The sequence below is a fragment of the Heptranchias perlo genome, chromosome 7 (assembly GCF_035084215.1).
Source record: "Heptranchias perlo isolate sHepPer1 chromosome 7, sHepPer1.hap1, whole genome shotgun sequence".
In the NCBI taxonomy this organism is placed as follows: domain Eukaryota; kingdom Metazoa; phylum Chordata; class Chondrichthyes; order Hexanchiformes; family Hexanchidae; genus Heptranchias; species Heptranchias perlo.
The window spans coordinates 46816270-46833860 of NC_090331.1; the positions used below are offsets into that span (position 1 = coordinate 46816270).

Consider the following 17591-nt stretch of genomic DNA (forward strand, 5'->3'; position numbering starts at 1 on the left):
TATCTTTTACCTGACTGCTTTTTTTGCCACATCACTCACTCCAGCATACAGAAATTTCACTCACTCACTGGGAATCCCGATATTTTTAGGTTCCTTGAGTGCTGGCACTAGTTTCAAAGTTTAGCACTTAAATTAATGCAATATTTCAACAGTTCATTGACTTATGTAATCTTGCGTCATATTTGTGAAGTATAGGCTTGTTTTATTCACCAAATATTCAACTTATAACATTCTATTTTTTCTAAAACTTGGTAATATTCCTCCAATCTCCAGTGCTCGCTATATAATAAAATGGCTTCCCAGTAAAAAAAAAATCCCAGCTGTGACATACTTTCCAATATACAGGGTTGCTGGGTGGGACTGCCCTCACCTGGTTCCATTTCTATCTATCCAGTCATAGCCAGAGTATCATCTGCAATGGCTTCTCTTCCTGCTCCCGCAGAGTTGCCTCGAGTCCTCCAAGGATCTATCCTCGGTCCCCTTCTAGTTCTCATTTACATGCTGCCCCTCGGCGACATCATTTGAAAACACAATGTCACATTCCACATGTACGCTGACGACATCCAGCTCTAAGTCTTTGACCAAGTCACCTGTTCTAATATCTCCTTTGGCTCAGCATATTCTTTTTCCATATGCCTGTGTGAAGCTCCTTTTATTTTGTTACATTAATGGTGCTATATAAATGCAAGCTGTTGTTGACTGATTTTGTCCTTAATGTTTTCTATGTATTATACTCTCTGTACTCCTCACTGCTTCTGTACATTACTCTACCTGCAAATACATCTGTTAGCCTTAGCCTCCACACACTGGTTTGGCAGTATGTTGTTTTCTACCTTTTGAAAGAGACAATACAATGTATTGGGTATCTCTTATGATTTCCAGTGGTTGCTACCATAATTAACAACAACAACTCGCATTTATATAGCACCTTTAACATAGTAAAACATCCCAAGGCACTTCACAGGAGCATTTTCAAACAAAATTTGACACTGAGCCACATAAGGAGATATTAGGACAGGTGACCAAAAGCTTGGTCAAAGAGCTTCTTAAAGGAGGAGCAAGAGGTAGAGAGGCAGAGAGGTTTAGGGAGGGAATTCCAGAGCTTAGGGCTTAGGCAGCTGAAGGCACTGCTGCCAATGGTGGAGTGATTAAAAATCGGGAATGCACAAGAGGCCAGAATTGGAGGAGCACAGAGATCTCAGAGGGTTGTAGGGCTGGAGGAGGTTACAGAGACAGGGACAGGCAAGACCATAGAGGGATTTGAAAACAAGGATGAGAATTTTAAAATCAAGGTGTTGCCAGACCGGGGGATCAGCGAGCACAGGGTGATGGGAGAATGGGACTTGGTGCAAGTTAGGATACAGGCAGCAGAGTTTTGAATAATTAAGGGATAATTGTTAAACCCATGGCACACTATCCTGCACAAGGAATGTATAAGGGCCATAGGTTTCAATTCATAGGTGACTCGGTCTGCTTCTGGGAAGTGTTGAGAAGTTCAAGCAATAGCATACTTCCTATAGTGTACCCTATTGGAGTTTTTTTTAAACTACAAAAAAATCTCAAGGCAGAATCAGAATTTTTTTGTTGGCACTTCTATAGGATGCAATACCATTGCCCTGTGACAAAGATAACAGCACTATAATGGAAATCTCATGTCAAAGGGACAAATAACAGGAAACCTACTTATTTATCGCAACCTAAAACAAGCAAATTACAATGATAGAATTTTCAGAAATTAGAGGATAAATTTGTTTTTATACATTACACAATGTTACAGTTTCAAAGTGTCAGATTATTGTAATGAAACATGTTTACAACTGAGTGAATTCAGAAAAAATTGGGCAAAGGCAGCTAGATTTTCCCAATAGTAAGCAAAAAGAGCAGGGTTCAACTGAGCTTTCCATATTTACAAGCTGTTAAAAGTATATAAACAATTTTGAAAGGCTGGGTTGTTACTATGCCAAAGATTTAGATTAGATTGATTATCTAGTAACAGCAAGGCAGATGGACTAAATAGTTTGATTCAAACTAATAATCAATACATCATTATCCCACTTGCCACTGCTGAGGTAACAGCTAATGTGGCTGCACTGACTCAAACAATTAGTAACATTAAAAGTCTGACTGAACAAGGATTGACTACTGTGATACAATGTGTCATTTGACTCCAAATTACACTATTTCATCTCATACTATAATTCAATTGAATATATAGTGCTACTAATTTAAATTGCAATTCATAATTTAGATTTAAATTAGTGCAATTTATTTTCCATGAATATGAAGTAATTTTCATTCAGAGTTTCTCATTAGTATGAAAGCAAAAATAGTTAAAGTTTACTACATATGAAGCCATTTAATGTAATTTTCAGGACATAAATAAAGCTGGTCACAATCTATATGCAACTAAATTCCACTGAAATGCCCTTCGAGTGCAATGATAATCAAATGAAATACTTTAACATATTAACTAATACAGTGCATCTCATTTTTATTCAACATTTTAAATGTTCCTTTTATTAAAGTCCTCAGATAGCAAAACAGAATGATCAAGTGTAAAGAATGGCAAAGTTATAGCTCCAACTATTAATAAAGAGTTGGAAGAAAGTAAGAACAGAAAGAGACAGTGGTCTACTATTAACTTTAAATCAAGAACTCAAGCAGCAGCTACAACAGACTAAGAAGTCACTCCGTAAGCAGCAAGCAAAAGGGCAATACATTATTTATGCAAATTATGGTACAGTTACTATAATACAAGACATTTTGTAAAAATTAATCACAAGGAGACCAGGGTTGGGAATTTCCTCGGAGCTGCTCCTGTCTCCACTTTAAAACCTAGTACAGACAGAAAATGTGGGATCTTTTCCAGTCTGAGGATATTCCTTTGCAGATGACTACAGGTGTAAATGAGTATTGGTATGATAAATATATATTGTAATGTAGTTGTATGATTAAATCTTATTCACACTTATGGTCAAACAGTCTTACAAAAATAAAAAAGGTACTATTCTACTAAACGAACAGATTAATTGACTGCTAGTTGATCTCCGATGGTGTTGCACAGAGGAGTCAAGACCAAGTGTAATCTTCAGTTGAAGCAGGGTTAGATGCCAGGGATTAATTGGACCCGAGCACACAGGCGTAACTCAGATTTTAAAGTGAAACATTCTGTCCTTATTTTTATAATGTACTTTGATGTTTTATCATAAATTATAGTTATATTGCAAAACATGTTGGAATTTGGAAAACAGAAGTAGTTTTAGTAGTTCTCTGCATTATAGGCTGAGATACTGTGAGATGCAAAACTGATGTCCTACAGTGCAACCATTAGTGGGAATCTGTTGTTACAGTCTGACAAGTTTACATAGGCAGTTTCCATTACTAATGTGACAAAGGAATTTATAATGGCAAAAGTTGAGAACAGGAAGGTTTTGTAGACAAGAAGCGTGTGAAGACATAAGGGAGATGAAATTAGTCTTCAAAAAAAGTGCAAAATGAGCAATAGTGAATCGGTAGTCAATGGAAAAGAAAATCAAGTGCAGTGTAAGACAGGCTGCCAATTCACTATTGTCCATTTCACACTATCGCCGAAGTCCAATTTCACCCCCATGATTTTGCACGGTAATGTAATCATTCAACTGTTCAATTAAAGAGTTTTGTTTCCCTTTAAACAGGTTTTTCTTTTTTCAAACAGTTACCGATAATATAGGTTCCTTTGGAAAAATGATTTGTTCTTTTTATCCACAACAATTTTTTTCCATCCTTTGCTATGGTAAGGACCCAGGTACTTTCTGATCATTCTTCATGAGAGTCTTGATAGTGAGTGTTGGCAGGCTACTCAACCTCAGAGGGCACTGCAGACAAACCTGATGCTGTCCTGACCCAACATCCACACACTCACGGCTGCCAGCAGCAGACACTGGCTGTCAATTAGGAGCGGGAATTCTGGCTGAATTTTCGCCTACCCAAACCCGGGATGTTGAAGCCAATTGGCGAGATTAGTTAACTTAGTGCAAATTAGAGATTAACGTGGGACATTCTGGCCTGTGCATCTTAGTTACATAGTGTATAATTGGCTGAGCCATTGAGGGGGCTAGGATTCTGTTTAGTACTTGTCAGTATAGCCTGGAACTTTCAGATCCTGCATAAAACAGGGGTAAATGATGCACTGAAAGTTGGTGAATAGTCTTCCAGGCAATTTGCCTCCGATATTTGGGATTTGCATATCATGTTTTTCGCGAGTTTCCATCTGCACAGCAAGTTCAATGGAGCACGAACAGCCTAGGCAGAATTAAGTTAAACCTCACCTGGGATAGCAGGAAAGGGATATACATTGAAAAATGCCAAGAAAATGGAGGATTTTCATCTATGATGCACCAGATTTGATGATGGTTGCATTGGAGCTGATGCTACAGGAAGAGGGAAAGCAGAGCTATCCTTCTTTGGGACTGAAAAGCGCCCTCCACAGAAATGATCAATGCAGCAATCCTGGAAGAAGATACCCGATAGAACTGATGCTCTCTACACCACCCAGAAGATTTAGATCCAAATGCGGAAGAAGATGGCAGACCTGAGAGAGCTGCCAATGTAAGGCTACAGAACACCTTTCTATGGTAAATAGCTGGCCCAAATATGCATGCTATAAAGTTCTTCCATGATAACCTATTATTCACTTTCTGCTGTTCGATCCAAAGCATTCAAACAACTTTACAGCCCACTGAATGTTTACCATTCATTGCTATACTGCGGTATGGCGCAAATACAAACTGCAACTTAGATGTGAAACAGTTGTAACACTAAAACTTGAATGAGCGGCACACAGCATACCCTTCTAGCACAACCTAGATGAATGATACATATTCATTTATTGGCTGCAGAATGGGCACGTCTGTCATGGTTACATTAAACTGGTAAGATATGATGGCACAGAATTGGACTTAAGGAGTGCCCAAAAATGACAATCCCTTGACACTCATTCAGGGGTATAACAGTTTTAGGAAAGATAGAATAGGTCGGAAGGGAGGAGGTGTAGCCTTATTTATCAGAGACAATCTGCCTGCTGTGGCAAGAGATATTAGCACATCAGCAGTAGCTGAAATGGTTTGGATTCAATTAGTCCAAGCCAATGGCCCTAAGTTTATGATTGGCACTGGTTATAGACCTCCAGGACAGGCATCCCTAGCTGATGAGGAACTTTGTTAACAAATTGCTAAGGCTTCCAGCCTGGGTATTTTTTGATGGACCAATGTGAGTGACACTGGGTTGCCCCAAACACTGGGTTGCTCACCAAACAAGCATCAGCGCAACAAGTGTCCCTTTTAGGGCACCACTAATATAGGAAAGAAACATGTGGTCCAATCAAACTAAAAGAAGCCAAAATAAGCAACAAAGTCCCAACAAAACCACTGGGAACCTTCCCAACTAAATTAAAATGCTATCAGTGTCTATAAGACACTATACCTTGCGGTGCCCATCGGTCACGGTAGGCATCAAGTGTACCAGTGGACACCGCATGCTCCCTTTCCAGGGCCATCCAGGCACTGACAAAACCAAGGAAGGGAGGCAGGCAGCCAGCCAGAGCGACCCACCCATCCTGGATCTACAAATTGCTGTTTTAGCCATGCCCACGAGATGATCATCCAGCCTACCCAACCCCCTCCTCTGCACTGGGCAGCCAAAGATTAGGAACGTGGGAATAAAGTGTAACCAAAAGTTGAGAAGCAACCACTATAGATAACTATACGGGGGCTGTAAACTCTCACACTGAATATATATATGGGCCATGGATTCATCAAGGCCTCAAAAATCACATGCGGCCTGGGAGTCCGTGATGGTGCTTAAAAAACTGTTGCACACTACTGCTCTGTGCAACACCCTCCACCCCAGATCCAAATGACTCCTGCTTAGAGAGCCTTCCATTGGGGCCCCCCACCTCTGCTGGACAGCAAGATTACACGCCATGGACGCGAGACGAGGATGAGGATGTGGAGAGCGTGCAGGAGTAGCCTGTAAAGGAAACCCCCTCTGCACGGTGTAGAATAGCACGGAGGCAATTTCCGTTGTGAGGCGCAGGTTCCCTGGGGAGATTTTGGGGCTTTGTGCCAATGAGAAATTCCAACTGATCGGGGGTAAGATCAGAAGGGATCGCTCCATACTCTCGAGCCACCTCGATACACCTAACGGAGTCAGGGCCAAGCGCAACCGTCAATGCCTGGATGGCTTTAGCCGTGGGCCGGGCGCAGCGCTAGAACATCTGACGCACCAACGCCTCTGGCGACATCCAACCCGCTCCGCCGTCATCCATTACGTCCCTGGCACTAGTTTGCTTCGCAGATTGGGCCCTCTGCGCCGTCAGTCACGTGTCGCCCAAGCCAGCCAAGCGAAAGTGTCAATTGCGGAGTAGCGGCTCCGCCAAGATAGTTGCTGCCTCTGATGGAGGAGAGTTCCTACCGAAGGCAACCATTATCCAGAACCTGAGAATGATCCTCAATGGACAGGTATTTCTGCAGGGTCTGAAGGTGGCAAGTTGCAACCTGGGTGCGGAGGCACACCAGTGCTTGACCGCCCTCCCTAAGCGGGAGACTCCGAACTGCAGCAGAAACCCAATGTTTTCTGTTGTCCCAGAAGAAGTCAATGAGCTTCTTCTGAATCTTGGTGAAAAACTCAGGGGGAGGGATCAAAGTGACCGACCGGTACCATAGCATAGCGACCACCAGTTGGTTTATGACCAGTGATCGACCCCAGTGATACCGCACGCAGAGCAATTCATAGAATCATAGAAGTTTACAACATGGAAACAGGCCCTTCGGCCCAACATGTCCATGTCGCCCAGTTTATACCACTAAGCTAGTCCCAATTGCCTGCACTTGGCCCATATCCCTCTATACGCATCTTACCCATGTAACTGTCCAAATGCTTTTTAAAAGACAAAATTGTACCCGCCTCTAATACTGCCTCTGACAGCTCGTTCCAGACACTCACCACCCTTTGAGTGAAAAAATTGCCCCTCTGGACCCTTTTGTATCTCTCCCCTCTCACCTTAAATCTATGCCCCCTCGTTATAGACTCCCCTACCTTTGGGAAAAGATTTTGCCGATCTACCTTATCTATGCCCCTCATTATTTGAAAGACTTCTATAAGATCACCCCTAAACCTCCTACTCTCCAGGGAAAAAAGTCTCAGTCTATCCAACCTCTCCCTATAAGTCGAACCATCAAGTCCCAGTAGCATCCTAGTAAATCTTTTCTGCACTCTTTCTAGTTTAATAATATCCTTTCTATAATAGGGTGACCAGAACTGTACACAGTATTCCAAGTGTGGCCTTACTAATGTCTTGTACAACTTAAACAAGACATCCCAACTCCTGTATTCAATGTTCTGACCAATGAAACCAAGCATGCTGAATGCCTTCTTCACCACCCTATCCACCTGTGACTCCACTTTCAAGGATCTATGAACCTGTACTCCAAGATCTCTTTGTTCTATAACTCTCCCCAACGCCCTACCATTAACGGAGTAGGTCCTGGCCCGATTCGATCTACCAAAATGCATCACCTCACATTTATCTAAATTAAACTCCATCTGCCATTCATCGGCCCACTGGCCCAATTTATCAAGATCCCGTTGCAATCCTAGATAACCTTCTTCACTGTCCACAATGCCACCAATCTTGGTGTCATCTGCAAACTTACTAACCATGCCTCCTAAATTCTCATCCAAATCATTAATATAAATAACAAATAACAGTGGACCCAGCACCGATCCCTGAGGCACACCGCTGGTCATAGGCCTCCAGTTTGAAAAACAACCCTCTACAACCACCCTCTGTCTTCTATCGTCAATCCAATTTTGTATCCAATTGGCTACCTCACCTTGGATCCCGTGAGATTTAACCTTATGTAACAACCTACCATGCGGTACCTTGTCAAAGGCTTTGCTAAAGTCCATGTAGACCACGTCTACTGCACAGCCCTCATCTATCTTCTTGGTTACCCCTTCAAAAAACTCAATCAAATTCGTGAGACATGATTTTCCACTCACAAAACCATGCTGACTGTTCCTAATCAGTCCCTGCCTCTCCAAATGCCTGTAGATCCTGTCTCTCAGAATACCCTCTAACAACTTACCCACTACAGATGTCAGGCTCACCGGTCTGTAGTTCCCAGGCTTTTCCCTGCCGCCCTACTTAAACAAAGGCACAACATTTGCTACCCTCCAATCTTCAGGCACCTTACCTGTAGCTGTCGATGATTCAAATATCTCTGCTAGGGGACCCGCAATTTCCTCCCTAACCTCCCGTAACGTCCTGGGATACATTTCATCAGGTCCCGGAGATTTATCTACCTTGATACGCATTAAGACTTCCAGCCCCTCCCTCTCTGTAATATGTACACTCCTCAAGACATCACTATCCATGCCTTTCTCAACCGTAAATACCGATGCGAAATATTCATTTAGGATCTCACCCATCTCTTGTGGTTCCGCACATAGATGACCTTGTTGATCCTTAAGAGGCCCTACTCTCTCCCTAGTTACTCTTTTGCCCTTTATGTATTTGTAGAAGCTCTTTGGATTCTCCTTTGCCTTATCTGCCAAAGCAATCTCATGTCCCCTTTTTGCCCTCCTGATTTCTCTCTTAACTCTACTCCGGCAATCTCTATACTCTTCAAGGGATCCACTTGATCCCAGCTGCCTATGCATGTCATATGCTTCCTTCTTCTTTTTGACTAAGGCCTCAATCTCCCGAGTCATCCAAGGTTCCCTACTTCTACCAGCCTTGCCCTTCACTTTATAAGGAATGTGCTTACCCTGAACCTTGGTTAACACACATTTGAAAGCCTCCCACTTACCAGACATCCCTTTGCCTGCCAACAGACTCTCCCAATCAACTTCTGAAAGTTCCTGTCTAATACCATCAAAATTGGCCTTTCCCCAATTTAGAATTTTAACTTTTGGGCCAGACCTATCATTCTCCATAGTTATCTTAAAACTAATGGAATTATGATCACTGGTCCCAAAGTGATCCCTCACTAACACTTCTGTCACCTGCCCTTCCTTATTTCCCAAGAGGAGGTCAAGTTTTGCCCCCTCTCTAGTCGGGCCATCCACATACTGAATGAGAAATTCATCCTGAATACACTCAACAAATTTCTCTCCATCCAAGCCCCTAATGCTATGGCTGTCCCAGTCAATGTTGGGAAAGTTAAAGTCCCCTACTATTACCACCCTATTTTTCTTGCAGCTGTCTGTAATCTCCTTACATATTTGCTCCTCAATTTCCCGTTGACTATTTGGGGGTCTGTAGTACAATCCTATCAAAGTGATCTCTCCCTTCTTATTTTTCAGTTCTACCCATATAGACTCAGTGGACGAACCCTCGGATATATCCCCTCTCACTACTGCCGTGATGTTCTCCCTAATCAAGAACGCAACTCCCCCTCCTCTCTTACCTCCTGCTCTATCTTTCCTATAGCATCTGTACCCTGGAACATTGAGCTGCCAGTCCTGCCCCTCCCTTAGCCATGTTTCAGTAATAGCTATAACATCCCAGTCTCATGTACCCATCCATGCCCTGAGTTCATCTGCCTTGCCCATCAGACTTCTTGCATTGAAATAAATGCAGTTTAATCTAGACTTCCCTTGGTCTTTGCCCTGCTTTCTCAGACCATCTGTTCGGTCATGTTTTGTACACTCTCCCTTACTGCCTTTTGTTTCTGTCACCACTTTACTTCCCACTGACTTCCTGCATCGGTTCCCATCCCCCTGCCACATTAGTTTAAACCCTCCCCAACAGCACTAGCAAACACTCCCCCTAGGACATTGGTTCCAGTCCCGCCCAGATGCAGACCGTCCAATTTGTACTGGTCCCACCTCCCCCAAAACCGGTTCCAATGGCCCAGGAATTTGAATCCCTCCCTCTTGCACCATCTCTCAAGCCACGTATTCATCCTAGCTATCCTGTCATTCCTACTCTGACTAGCCCGTGGCACTGGTAGCAATCCTGAGATTACTACCTTTGAGTTCCTACTTTTTAGTTTAACTCCTAACTCCCTAAATTCAGCTTGTCGGACCTCATCCCGTTTTTTACCTATATCGTTGGTACCTATATGCACCACGACAACTGGCTGTTCACCCTCCCCCTCCAGAATGTCCTGCAGACGCTCCGAGACATCCCTGACCCTTGCACCAGGGAGGCAACATACCATCCTGGAGTCTCGGTTGAGTCCGCAGAAACGCCTGTCTATTCCCCTTACAATCGAGTCCCCTATCACTATAGCTCTGCCACTCTTTTTCCTGCCCTCCTGTGCAGCAGAGCCAGCCATGGTGCCATGAACCTGGCCGCTGTCACCTTCCCCCGGTGAGCCATCTCCCCCAACAGTATCCAAAACGGTATACCTGCTTTGGAGGGAGATGACCGCAGGGGACCCCTGCACTGCCTTCCTACTCTTCCTCTGTCTGTTGGTCACCCATTCACTATCTCCCTCAGTAAATTTTATCTGTGGTGTGACCAACTCACTGAACCAGCGCCCTAGGTCAGCCGTGACTTTGGTATCGAGCTCATGCCAGTTCGCCGGCTATGCTTCCTGAACGAGGCCTTGGTAGTCTCCCAGGTACCAAAGGTGGGTGGTGCTCCAGCAAAGGGCCAGAGCTCCTCCGGCAGAGAGTCCACCTTGACCTACCAAGACTCTATAATGTTTGTCACAAATGAATTTGCAGAGGAGGTGGCAAAGTACGGATCCAGAGAGAACAGAGCCCCGTAATAGGCATATGCCCCAGTACTGATTTCCTCCAGATCCGTGACATGGGATCTGTCATCGGTCAGCAGCCCAAGGAGCTGCTTATGGAGCCTCTGTCTTTTTTCCAACGAGTAAGTAGTTGATCCTGGACTCCCGTCTCTTACCTGACCTTTTTGCGAACTCTTGACAGAAGAGACGGATGTGAGTCTTGCCCATGTCCCACCACAGCCTCAAGGAGGAGAAGCTCTCTTTCTTCCTTCTCCAGCGGATCCAGAATGGAAGGAACAACTCCCGGCACCACTCATGCTCCAACAGCAGTTGTTAGATTGCCAGTACACGGACCCCACCTAGACACGGAGTACAGCGAGCTGCATCCACACCCGGTGATGGCCTGAGCTCCATCCACACCCGGGGGTGGCCCGAGCTCCATCCACACCCGGGGTGGCCCGAGCTCCATCCGCACCCGGGGGTGGCCCGAGCTCCATCCGCACCCGGGGGTGGCCCGAGCTCCATCCGCACCCGGGGGTGGCCCGAGCTCCATCCGCACCCGGGGGTGGCCCGAGCTCCATCCGCACCCGGGGGTGGCCCGAGCTCCATCCGCACCCGGGGGTGGCCCGAGCTCCATCCTCACCCGGGGATGGCCCGAGCTCCATCCACACCCGGTGGTGGTCCATGTACGGCTCTGGCCGCATCAAAGATCTCCACTGCGGACAGGCGCGGGGTGGGGGGGGGGGGGGGGGGGGAGGGGGGCCCGAAGCAATCCCTCGACCCGAGGGTACAGTTCAAATCACCTGGATGTTATCCAGGTCTTGCTACATGGGGCACGGACTGCTTCATTATCTGAGGGGTTGCGAATGGAACTGAACACTGCAATCATCAGCGAACATCCCCACTTCTGACCTTGTAACGGAGGGAAGGTCATTGATGAAGCAGCTGAAGATGGTTGGGCCTAGGACACTGCCCTGAGGAACTCCTGCAGTGATGTCCTGGGGCTGAGATGATTGGCCTCCAACAACCACTACCATCTTCCTTTGTGCTAGGTATGACTCCAGCCACTGGAGAGCTTTCCCCCTGATTCCCATTGACTTCAATTTTACTAGGACTCCTTGATGCCACACTCGGTCAAATGCTGCCTTGATGACAAGGGCAGTTACTCTCACCTCACCTCTGGAATTCAGCTCTTCTATTCATGTTTGGGCCAAGGCTGCAATGAGGTCTGGAGCTGAGTGGTCCTGGCCGAACCCAAACTGAGCATCAGTGGGCAGGTTATTAGTGAGTAAGTGCCGCTTGATAGCACTGTCGACGACACCTTCCATTACTTTGCTGATGATTGAGAGTAGACTGATGGGGCGGTAATTGGCCGGATTGGATTTGTCCTGCTTTTTGTGGACAGGACATACCTGGGTAATTTTCCACATTGTTGGTTAGATGCCAGTGTTGTAGCTGTACTGGAACAGCTTGGCTAGAGGCGCGGCTAGTTCTGGAGCACAAGTCTTCAGCACTACAGCCGGGATGTTGTCGGGGCCCATAGCCTTTGCTGTATCCAGTGCACTCAGCCGTTTCTTGATATCACGTGGAGTGAATCAAATTAGCTAAAGGCCGGCTTCTGTGATGGTGGGGATCTCAGGAGGAGGCCGAGATGGATCATCCACTCGGCAGTTCTGGCTGAAGATGGTTGCAAATGCTTCAGCCTTTTCTTTTGCACTCACGTGCTGGACTCCACCATCATTGAGGATGGGGATGTTTACACAGCCTCCTCCTCCAGTTAGTTGTTTAATTGTCCACCACCATTCACGACTGGATATGGCAGGACTGCAGAGCTTTGATCTGATCCGTTGGTTGTGGAATCGCTTAGCTCTGTCTATAGCATGTTGCTTCCGCTGTTTAGCATGCATGTCGTCCTGTGTTGTATCTTCCCTATGTTGGCACCTCATTTTTCGGTATGCCTGGTGCTGCTCCAGGCGTGCTCTTCTACACTCCTCATTGAACCAGGGTTGATCCCCTGGCTTGTTGATAATGGTGATGAGGAATATGCCGAACCATGAGGTTACAGATTGTGCTGGAATACAATTCTGCTGCTGCTGATGGCCCACAGCGGCTCATGGATGCCCAGTTTTGAGCTGCTAAATCTGTTCTGAATCTATCCCATTTAGCACGGTGGTCGTGCCACACAACACATTGGATGGTGTCCTCAGTGTGAAGTCGGGACTTCTTCTTCACAAAGACTGTGCGGTGGTCACTCCTACCAATACTGTCATGGACAGATGCATCTGCGACAGGTGAATTGGTGAGGACGAAGTCAAGTAGGTTTTTCCCTCGTGTTGGTTCGCTCACCACCTGCCGCAGGCCCAGTCTAGGGTACAGTAGCATAGTGGTTATGTTACTGAACTAGTAATCCGGAGGCCTGGACTCGTAATCTGGAGGCCTGGACTAATAATCGGGAGTCATGGGTTCAAATCTCACCATGGCAGCTGGGGAATTTAAATTCAATTAATTAAATAAAATCTGGAATTTAAAAAAATTGGCATCAGTAATGGTGGCCATGAAACTACCAGATTGTCATAAAAACCCATCTGGTTCACCAATGTCCTTTAGGGAAGGAAACATACCGTCCTTACCCGTTCTGGCCAATATGTGACTCCAGACCCACAGCAATGTGGTTGATTCTTAATCGCCCTCTGAAATGGCCTAGCAAGCCACTCAGTTTTCCAATCTCGCTGCAGAAAGTCACACTAAGAATAAAACCAGACGGACCACAAGGCACTGGGCATGACAAAGGCAAACCAAGCCCAGTCGACCTTGCAAAGTCCTCCTCATTAACATTTGGGGACTTGTGCCAAAATTGGGAGAGCTGTCCCACAGACTAGTCAAGCAACAGCCTGACAAAGCTATACTCACAGAATCATACCTTTCAGACAATGTCCCAGACTCTTCCATCACCATCCCTGGGTATGTACTGTCTCACTGGCAGGATAGACCCACCAGTAGGTGGTAATCAGCAGGAGGTTTCCTTGCCCATGTTTGACCTGATGCCATGAGACGTCAAGGAGTCCAGAGTTAAATCCTGGGAGATGTCTCTCGGGGCCAACGCAGAATCCAGGATCACCGATCTCTCCATCCCAGCATCGAGGGTGCCTCTATTGTGGAGGCACTGGGCTCCCCCAACTCCCGGAGCAGCAGCAGGAGGCGCTCATCACCCAGAAATGGTGGCACGTTGGATAAAATTATCCATTGTATGGTCGTCTCCAGGAATTGTCCCCCCATGTTCAAGACCCTGCTCAGAGCCGCAAACACTGCCCCCTTGGTCCGCAGGAAGAAAATGGCCTCCCCATACATTCTTAAGGCTGCAACTACGGCAGAGGGGTCGACAACCTCAGCCATGGCCTTAACACACGCCTCAATAGTCATAGTAGGGTGGGTGTAGCACTTGACCCCTTTCTTTTCTGTCACCAGCTTGAGTGGCCCCGGGCAGTAGAGGTGGCGGGGGTAGCAACTATCGTCACATGCCGCCAACTGGGGCCCAGCATCGTCACACCCTGCCGACTGGGGCCCAGCACCGTCACACCCTGCCGACTGGGGCCCAGCACCGTCACACCCTGCCGACTGGGGCCCAGCGCTGTCACACGCTGCTGATTCAGGTCCGGTCCCAACATGCTTGCTGCCAACGTTGTGTGAAGTGCTCCACCCAGATCCCGACAACAGCCATACGGTTTTTGTGGCTTCAGATGGATTAATGATCAGTACTTCAGTCTGCAGGCCAGGTGGTGTTAATAGGCAATCTGTAATTAGTCAACAGGTCAGAAGATTTTAAATTGGCCAGTCAATATTTCTAGAATGGTGGATTCAGCAAACAGGGGGAAAAATAAAACAGAGAGGCCCCAAAAGAATTAGGCATGGTGGGGACCGCAGAGTAGCCAAGACTTTTTAGGACACCATAAATGATTGTTTCCTTATACAGCATGTTGGTGAGGCAACTAGGGATAAACAAGTTCTAGATGTGGTCTTTAGCAGTGACCCTAGTGCTGTATCAAACCTCCATGTGGGGGAACATCTAGCCAGCTCTGATCATAATATCATTAGGTTTAATCTTATTCGCCAATCGAAGGCTGCAGCCAATCTAATGCTGGTCCCAGATTTTAAGAGGGCTAACTACAAAAATAGCTGAAGATCTGGCAAAAGTTGACTGGGCAACCTTACTAGATAGGCAATCAAGTAGTGAGGACAAATGGGTTCTATTTAAAACCACTCAAACAGAATGAAGCCATGTATATCCCAATGGTTAAAAGAAGGGCATGTGGTATAAAACAAAACCATTATGGATGACGAGGAATGTGGAGAGGCAAATTCGATTGAAACAGAAGGCATTCCACACACTTAAAGCATTTAACCCTCAGGAGAACAGGGAAAAGTATTCCATGCAATTAAGGGAGACAAAAACAGCAGTAAGATTAACCAAGAGATCTCTAGAAGAGAAGATGATGCGTGATTCTGGCCGAAGTCAGAAGACCACGAAGGACCATATAGGGCCACTAAAGGATACTGTAGGGCAGATTCAAACTGATTCTCAGGTTATGGCAGAGCGGTAAATGACTATTTTGCATCAGTCTATACTCCTCTAGATGATGCTTATGTTCCAGATGAGGGGTGCTTAGTATTGAATAGCATTAGTAATATTAAAATGGATAGTAGTGTCACTTTGTATACATTAGGAAAGCTCAAAATTGATAGGGCTCCAGGTGTAGATGATATCCATCCAAGGGTGATTAAAGAGATGGGACAGATGCTCTGTGAGCCCCTTGCCCGTATCTTCAATCGTTCAATAAAGTCAGGGGTAGTTCCCTTAGACTGGAAGCTAGCTCATGTAGTTCCTATTTTCAAAAAAGGGGACAAATCAGGGCCAAGGAACTACAGGCCTGTCAGCCGGACATTAACTATTGGGTAGTTGCTAGAAGGGATCGTAGGAGATGCCCTTTATGATCACTGGGAAAGGGAAGGGGCCATTAGAAATGCACAACACGGCTTCCGGAAAAAAAGGTCGTGTCTAACAAATTTGATAGAGTTTTTTTGAGGAAGTTGCTGGGGTAGTGAATGAGGGAAATCCTGGAGGCATTGTCTACCTGGACTTTCAGAAAGCCTTCGATAAGGTACCCCACATTAAGTTATACCACAAGGTTCTATCTTGTGAAATCAGTAGAAATTTGAAACGCTGGATTAGGAATTGGCTCCAATGCTGCAGCCTAAAAGTTGTGGTTAACGGATGTGGTTCAACTTGGAGACATGTTACCAGTGGTGTCCCCCAAGGATCGGTCCAAGGCCCGCTACTCTTCACCGTCTTTATTAATGACCTGGTCAGTGGTGTTGGGAGTACGGTAAGTAAGTTTGCAGGTGACACCAAAATCTGTGCAAGAGTTAAGATGGTAGAGGAGTACAATCAAATCCAAAAAGATTTAGATGTGCTAGGGGAGTAGGCCACACATTGGCAAATGGTGTTTAATTTAGATAAATGCATGTTGGTAGGGTCAATACAGAATATACGTATCATTTGCAGGGATCAATACTGAAGGAGGCTGAAAGAGAAAAAGATCCAGGTGTTATTGTGCGCAGATCACTGAAGGTTCATGACCAATGTAAGAAACTGTAGCTAAAGCTAACAAGGTGTTAATAGAACTATTCAGTATGAATCAAAGGAGACTATTTTGACACTATACAGGTCACTGGTCAGACCGCATCTAGAGTACTGTGCCCAGTTTTGGTCCCCCATCTGGAGGGTGATATAGTGACCTTGGAAAAGGCCCAGAGGAGAGCTACAAGAATGATTCCTAGCTTAAAGAACCTCAGCTACTCAGATAGACTCAAGGACCTTTGTCCACTTACTTTACAGCAGTGTAGATTAGAGGTGACCTGATAGAGGTCTATAAAATAATTAAAGGGCTGGTGAGCGTCCCTATTGATGGATTATTCCAGTTTTACAGATTGGGGGGGACCAGAAGACACAAACTTAAACTATGGAAGAGTAGGAATAGGCTGGATGTCAGGTGGTTCTTCTTTTCCCAGAGAATTGTGAGCCTCTGGAATACTTGGCTGGCTGGCGTCATGAGTGCTGACTCTCTCTATGCCTTCAAGAGGGAACTGGACCGGTTCCTGACTGGGGCAGAGATCGCATCATATAGAAGATAAGTGTTTTTATAGATAACACTTGGTCCATGAGATCTCCTGGACTGATTTTGATTACCTGAGGGGGACGGAGAGTAATTTTACAGAGTATTTTTTCCCTTATGGGCCTTGGGTTTTTTCTGGGTTTTTTGCCTCTCCCAGGAGATTACATGGCTGCAGGGGTGGGGGGGGGGGGAAGGTCGGGGGAGGGAATAAGTGTTCAGCCATGATGGTCCGTCCATCATGTGTGGGGCAGGCTTGATGGACCAGTTGGTCTTTTCCTGCCCATCAATTTTGTATGTTCGTAGAGTGTTATAAATTTGAGCAACTTCCCAAAATTCTGTTCATATTTTCCATAACAGTCAGCTTGCACTTACTTGTATAAAATATCTAGGATAGCAGTGCCACAAGACAAACAATGAACCCTCTACCCTTGGGTTATGAACAGGAAATAAACTGGCCTACACTGTGTACTCCAGAACATTCCAAACTGGCACCAGGCTAAAAATTACTTATTTCTATTTATTGAGTAAAAATTACACAGAAGCCAGATGAATCAGTAGATAAATGTAACAAACACTGTACACCATCTGTTCCAAAATAATTAAAGTCTGGGCGTGTAATGAAAAGCTCCACACGAGAAATGAACTTCACCAGCCCCTGTAAGTCCACACCTTCACTGTGGCACAGTGAAATAGAAAA

The 17591-nt window shown here is 45.6% G+C and overlaps 1 protein-coding gene across 1 annotated transcript in view; it reads right to left on the reverse strand.

The window, feature by feature from the left end:
- The window catches only part of galnt13 (polypeptide N-acetylgalactosaminyltransferase 13), a 403934-nt gene that overhangs the window by 214427 nt on the left and 171916 nt on the right, over positions 1 to 17591 (reverse strand). The window lies entirely within an intron of this gene.